Source organism: Haemaphysalis longicornis, unplaced genomic scaffold (assembly GCF_048455015.1).
Source record: "Haemaphysalis longicornis isolate Haplotype H1 unplaced genomic scaffold, Haemaphysalis longicornis Haplotype H1 scaffold_12, whole genome shotgun sequence".
In the NCBI taxonomy this organism is placed as follows: domain Eukaryota; kingdom Metazoa; phylum Arthropoda; class Arachnida; order Ixodida; family Ixodidae; genus Haemaphysalis; species Haemaphysalis longicornis.
In genome coordinates, this window is record NW_027526225.1 from 101,224,873 (window position 1) to 101,231,584 (window position 6,712).

Genomic DNA, 6,712 nt, shown 5'->3' on the forward strand with positions numbered 1-6,712 from the left:
GTTCCGGCCGATCACACCCTGGTTCCTTAAGGCGGCACGACCCAGACCCCGCGGACGACAAAACCGCTGCCAAGTAAGAGAACAGGGCGAAGCTCCGTGCCGGTACACTCCATGACCCACGACCACTGCCAGGAAGACTTCCCAGGGGGGCCCAACTCCTGGTACGTAGAATAAGGGCCAGGGCTGCTCGTATACGGAGGACGTGCTCGCAAAGTGGCGGGCATACGTTCCCCAACGCTCAAGGCACTTGAGAGAATACCTTGAGAACTCCAGGGCGACGACCATCGTGACCTGCTTCTCGCGTCACGCGCCAAGGAGGCCCAAAATGCAGCACATTCAGTGGGAGTTCTTGGGGCTCGCGTCGTCTTCGTCGTCTCATCGATCTATGTGAAAACCGGTGTTTGTACTACTACTGTTTCCTTTCATTCCCAAGAATGTGTCAGCGCCAAATAATTTGTCTCTATCGCGTTTTTGATTTCCTTTATTTCTGGCAGAAAGTTTGGCCACAGCAATCAGGGTAAGGTTCTTTCCTGCGATTGACAGTTTTGCATCTTGAGTCGGTGTTTCTGGGACATCTGTTGTAACAAAAAAAAAATCAGGGCATACGTTGCAGCTCAAATATAGTTCTCTTACTCGTGTGCGGCAGAAACAATGCTTCATTTAGCGAATATATTGAAAACGGCATCAAGTAATTCGCTCTAGTACTCAAAAATATTATACTGATAACGGGTATTTAGTTGAGGGCACTGGTAACGCCCCTCCTGGCTCGGAATGTTGCTTTTTTCAAACATTATATCAATATAAATATGCCAAAGATGACATAGTGAAACCTCGTTAATTCTGGTCTGTAGGGAGTAAAAAAAAAACTAATTATCTGAATGTCTGATTATCGAATGAACGAAGATTACAGCACATTTACAATTCTTTTATGCGTGCCTTTTCTTTGTGAAAAAGTCGGTAATGCTAGTTTTCTGTTTGGCGGACAGCCGGGCGGAAATAGCAAGTTTTCGGAAGCGCGACAATCCCTGCAGAGCAATATTGCATGGAGCATCGAACCAGAGAGCCTCCACAGCTGCTTTCGTAGCACGAATCGACGGGAGTACGACATCGCACAGACCCTCTTCGGCGAAGTTTTCTTCCGACAAACCGAGGGCATCGTTGATGACCTCATCACCGCTTAACCGGCCGGCGACAACAACGCCATCATCAATGGCAACGTAGACAGCAAGCTAAACTTCGGAGGGGAGCCGATCAACGAATGTCCCATCGTTGTTGTGATGTTCTGGCACCGAGACACAGGCTGTTTACTGGCTGCGATGTTTTACTGGCTGTTTACTGGCCCCCATCCTCCCAACAGCAAGGAGGAAGGAGCGGGTGGGCGCCGGACGGTGCGTTGCGATTCAAGGGAGGGAGTAGGAACGCCGGATTGTCCGATTTACCGAATTAACGGGGGCCGAATTAACGAGCTTTCGCTGGACTAGAAGTCGGCGCAAATAAGGAAATAGCGTTTAATTACGTAATTATTAATGGCCACCTATTTTGTCTTGCATACATGCTTTTCGTGAACGGGCGGGGTAGTCTTGTATATGTATAATGGCATTGCGTGCTCATTGTAGTAAAATTTTAATGATCTCTTAGCGTCCTGAAAAGTCATCATTTAAATGAATGAACGTAACAACAAATTTCTTCTCACAAGTAATCAGCCACCAACGTAATTCGAACATTGCGCAAGTGAAATATTTAAACAAAAAATACTTCGGCAAGTTTTACAACGCAGCGTGGCATACACCTCTTGGTTTAATCTCATATCACGCCATTTTAAAATTGGCAATCTCTACAGACGTCTGCACCCGTGAACCGCATTCTTGGCTCAGCTTCTGCAGGTACATAAATACAGGCAAATCAAACATCTTAACATTAAGTCGCAACGTAATAAAGAGTTTTCTGGTTAACTGCTCGTGACTGTCATGTAACCAGAGTTTTTTAAAGCATCCAAATCTGATTATAGGAATTCCTAGTAACAAAAAACTCCCACCTCCCCTCGCGGGAACCCCTGTGTAGATGCGACGCATAGGCGGAGCGGCGAAGGGAACGCGTTTTATAGCGCGCATAACGTTGAGGGGACTGCGTAAGCCGGTCCCAGTCGATGACGACGTCGGCGTACTTGTAAAGCGGCGTGGATTCTAGGTGTTTGAGCCAAGCGTGGCTGTTGCTTCGCCGGAGAACGGCACACCGGTTATATGCGCAGCGCTCCCAAAGGAGAGGAAACCGCGGAAGAGAGAGTACTGCACATGCGCCGGCCCCAGCGCGTCTGCCGCGGCTATGACGCAACGTGCCGCGGCTATGACGCAACACAATCCAACAAAATCCACTTTAGTCCAATCCAATCCAAATCCAATCCAATCCAAGCCAAGTCAAGCCAAACCAAGCCAAGCCAAGCCAAGCCAAGCCAAGCCAAGCCAAGCCAAGCCAAGCCAATCCAATCGAATCCAATCCAATGCCCCTCGCGAGAGAGTGTTCGCTATCTGAGAGGAGAGGGGGTGAGCGGCGAGGAGAAGGGGGGAGGGGTGGACAACGCCGACGACGACGACAACGACGACGACGACGACGACGACGCCGGAGGGACAAGGCGAGTGAATCAGATGCTCTGCATCTAAAATGCAAAATAAAGGGGAATGAAAACGACAAGACATTTGGTGGCGGTAAAGGAAATAAACCACATAAGTTTATACGGTGTATACCAATTCATATCCTTATATAGTGGCTCCAAAAATGCTCGCAACTGCGCACGCGCGCAGGTACGCACCAGTTGTGAAAGTCCCCTGATTTTCCGTCCAGCAACTGGCCACGGGATTAACTATAGCAGCTAATGCTAGTACTACTTCCGTAAAAGGGCACTCACCGTTGGGTAACTAGCGCGCCATTATTACAGGTCTGACGGACACATGGACGCTGAGCTCGGTATTCCGTTGCGTTTTTCAGGTATGAAAACACGCCTACTCTGCAGTCACCTGGACGTAAAATGATAATTATTTGCAAATTATTTCAAACCCCAACTTTTGTTCAACTTGTTTAGGGTTATCTAGTTATGAATGACAAAGTTAAGCAGCAAACCCTTCTAGTATCAATTCTTAAAGGGCATTTTTTGTGTATTTTGGAGTGAAGACAATAATAATTTCAGAAAGCACATTTTAAATTGTACCAGCTCATAATATTGGCTTCACGCCTAGTCACATTACCTGGTGTCATCGAAATTCGCATAAAACCCAATGTGCAAGGTTGGAAGGCAAATTATAAAAGCAGGAAAAAAAACATATTTGTGTATCAGTATGCTGCCAGGGAGGGGAATCAACAAGAAAATTCGAGGTAATTTGTTTTTCGCTAACAGATATTTTCCCCCAAAATAATTTCTCATGCGTTAAGCGGTAGTTTACTCCCACCCTTGTTAGAACGTAGCATTCTGATACTGAAAAGATGGAACAAGAGACAGGTGTCGGCGATATACGGCTACTCCATAGCCCTCCTCTGTAGACTCGATGGTTTCTGGCACGCTCTCATGTCTGGTGTGCTTATTATTTTCCGGCGTCATAGTTGGAAGGTTTGTGGAGCTGGGGCCAACATGCAAAAGCGAGGGTGCGCACAGTGTGCGAGACTCAGGCACTCGCACCCAGTGAGGAAAGTCCTAACCGGATCTGCAGGCGAACTCAACATTAAGAAAGTCGTCATGGGCACGTGCGGAAATTTGCACCAGACGAGGAAGAAGCAGTGAAATTTTTTCTGGGCTAGTTGGTGAGTAGTTCCTGGGATTGAAGCGCAAAGAAAAAAAAAAACACGGACGTCGTTCACTGCCCATGTTTTTTTCGTTGCGTTTCAGTCATGGGAACACGGAAGAAGGGAGCCCCGCCTTGGGCACCTAGGAAGGAAGGAGCTACCAAATTATTGCTCGTTAAAAATTAATGAATATTTTGCTTCTCACGGTTGCACCGACTGAGTCATTATAACGGTGAGAGTAAGGATGCGGTAAAGTATGTACGCACGTGCGCCACTTGTGCGTACGCCACAGGAGTGAGCTAGTCACCCGCCATTCACTAGTGTGAGGAGTGCACTGCTGTTGCTAAAAAATCTCGGGACATCTTCACTAACGTGAAAACTGGTGAGGGACGGAGCATGCAGTGGTTAAGTGTATTCTTGGCGCTTAGGCGTTTTTGCCCGCGAAGATTAAACCGTTTAGGGGTAGAGGTATACAGCTCTGCTTGAAGCACGAAGCGTTCTATAGCGCGAACGTAAGGAAAACGAGTGTCCCGGCGTTTTTGGACCGTGGCTACATGACACTACGACGGCACGAAACGACGTCGACAGGGGACGCCGACAGCCCGAACCCCTTAGTTGCTTCGCCCCTAAAAGTGTAAGGAAGTCTCGAGCACCGTCTACTTATATTAGCGTATCATTTTCTTGGAGGCATGGTCTGCACAATGGGCGAGGTCCAGGTGACGTTATTCTTTTTTTAGTTTGAAAAGCAGAGGAAAGAATTGCGGGTCATCTCTACTAACGTGAAACCTGCGGAGAAGAGGAGTATGCAGTGTATAAGGGTATTCAAAGATTGGAATGTGTGTCTTGCCACACAGCGCACGCTGACTTGACGCAGGAGAAGCGCGAGGTAAGAAGATGAATCGCGAACTTGCTGAGGCGGTGGCACCCTCTGTTGCTTTGAAATGAATTTAAGCAATTCAACGAAAGACAGACTGGCCGCAAGTTGTCCTCGTGTCACACGCCGCAGCAAGCTAGGAAGTATGCTAAGAAGTAGCGCGAGGCGTTGGAAAACAAGTGTCTCGGTGTGTTTTTATAGTACGACTTTCCCCCGAGGGAGATGAAACGTACTAGCGAGAGGCATTGGAAAACGAGTGTCCCGGTGTTTTGGTAATGAGAACATGCGAACACGACGATATGAGATGACGCCGACATAAACGCCGGCAGCCCGAGCCCCTAAGGTGCTTCGACCCTAATAATTTCCGACGTCACCTGTTTGACCACACGTGGGACGCAGAGGTGAGGAGGTATAAATAAGCTTATGAGGAGTGGACTGAGCTCAGGGTAATAAGCGTGTTTGCTGTTCATCACTTCGCTTAGCACCCGAAGTTCTTGCCATTTCATTCCAAAAGAAATTTTCATTGTGTTGTTTATAGTGTAGACAAACTATAGCGTACGCGCTCGGTTCATCTTGAAGGGACATTAGAACACACCTTTGTGAGCCCCAGCTACAAGCAGTTAGCTGGATGGACGTTTACGTTTTTGATGGTGTGGGCGCAGGGGAGGAATCTGTGGCTTAGACGGCTGCATCGACTGACAGAGGCCTGAATTAGAGCCGGTTAAAGGAACAAACATGTCTGGTTCTATTCTGCCCGAAGAAGCTTATGTTTGGCGAGCCCGCTCTCCCCACCTTCTCGTGCATATTTATTTACCTGCGTTACCCAACCTGACAGTTGGCTTAGCCCAGTTGATAGCGCATTTTAAAACGTGAGATGCCTTCTGCGACAATTACCTTTTAAGGCTTTCCACCATGGCACTATTGCAGCAAGAACAGTGGAAATAAGCATCCAGCTCACAAACACAGATGCAGGCATGTTAGTGGTGTGCTGCGCTCAGTTTTGTTTCGGTTATCTGAAACAAAAAGCCACAATAACCCTTCATAATTCTCCGAGTGGTATGACGGGATATAAACGTCTCAGGAACTACAGCACTATCCTGGTAGCGGGGTGTTGAACATCCGTCAAAGGGTGTACAAGCATTTGAAATTGATCATTGTAGTTTTGGACACTGCTCACGAATTCACGAGTGCAGCTTTACTACAGTCTTGCACCGCACCATAATTTATTTTGCTGCAGATAACCGCAAAAGTATTTAAGCACAGTTTAAATATTGGCGCGAATCACGCTTTCTGTTTTGTTTATGTATGTGTTTTGTTGCCACCTTACTGCCACGCTCGGCTTCCTTATTTCTGTAAAAAGCGACGCGCATGTTTCCTTTTCTCTCTCCTGCATGCCGCACAGTCTACTTCGCCCGGTCCTCACTACGCTGAAATCTTCTTTGATTACCAGCGTTCGCGATCTAATTCGACTCTTTCAGATGGAATAACGCGGAGAGATAAATGCTCACAGGGCAAGCGTCGCGACATTCGATTGGCCGGCGCCAGTTTGTGTCCGCCACTTCGTTGGTTGCTTCTATTGTCTTTGAGCATTTGCGGGGCAGAAGTTCGCTCAAGTAAACGTTATTACTCCAAGAACCCCGCGTTGTCTTTGGCTTCAGCAAGGCTTGGCGGCATGACAATATTGCGCAACTACATTCGGGCTTTGGAGGCACCGCAGTTTCTCCGTGGCTAAGGTGTTCTGCTGAGCACGATGATGCAGAATTCGCTCCCAGTTGCGATGAGCTGCTTTCCTGATGGAGGCGTAAAGCAAAAACATTCCCTCGCACTTCCCCGAGGGGGAAAGTGTGTAAGTGCGAATGCACGGTTGTTGATTGCGCGATTACGGTGGATATCGTGATCTTGGAGTGGAGAGGAGGCGCCCAACACCCGCAGTCACTGAGCGGAGAGAGGAGGAGGAGAGTAGCGTCCGCCGTTACGGCGAGGGCTACACGAGCGCCCTCACGCGTCGGAATGCGGAGCGCCCGCTACGCGAGCGAGAGCTCTCCCGCCCGAAGTGGGGAGGAGGCG

At 48.3% G+C, this 6,712-nt stretch overlaps 1 long non-coding RNA gene across 1 annotated transcript; it reads right to left on the reverse strand.

Annotated features, from left to right (window-relative positions):
• Positions 1-419: 419 nt before the first annotated feature.
• LOC144162098 (uncharacterized) lies at positions 420-5,654 on the reverse strand. The gene is made up of 3 exons (XR_013320613.1): positions 5,540-5,654; positions 2,903-3,011; positions 420-575 (listed from the first exon to the last, which is right to left on the reverse strand). It is a non-coding gene; the product is annotated as an uncharacterized LOC144162098 (long non-coding RNA).
• Positions 5,655-6,712: the final 1,058 nt, after the last annotated feature.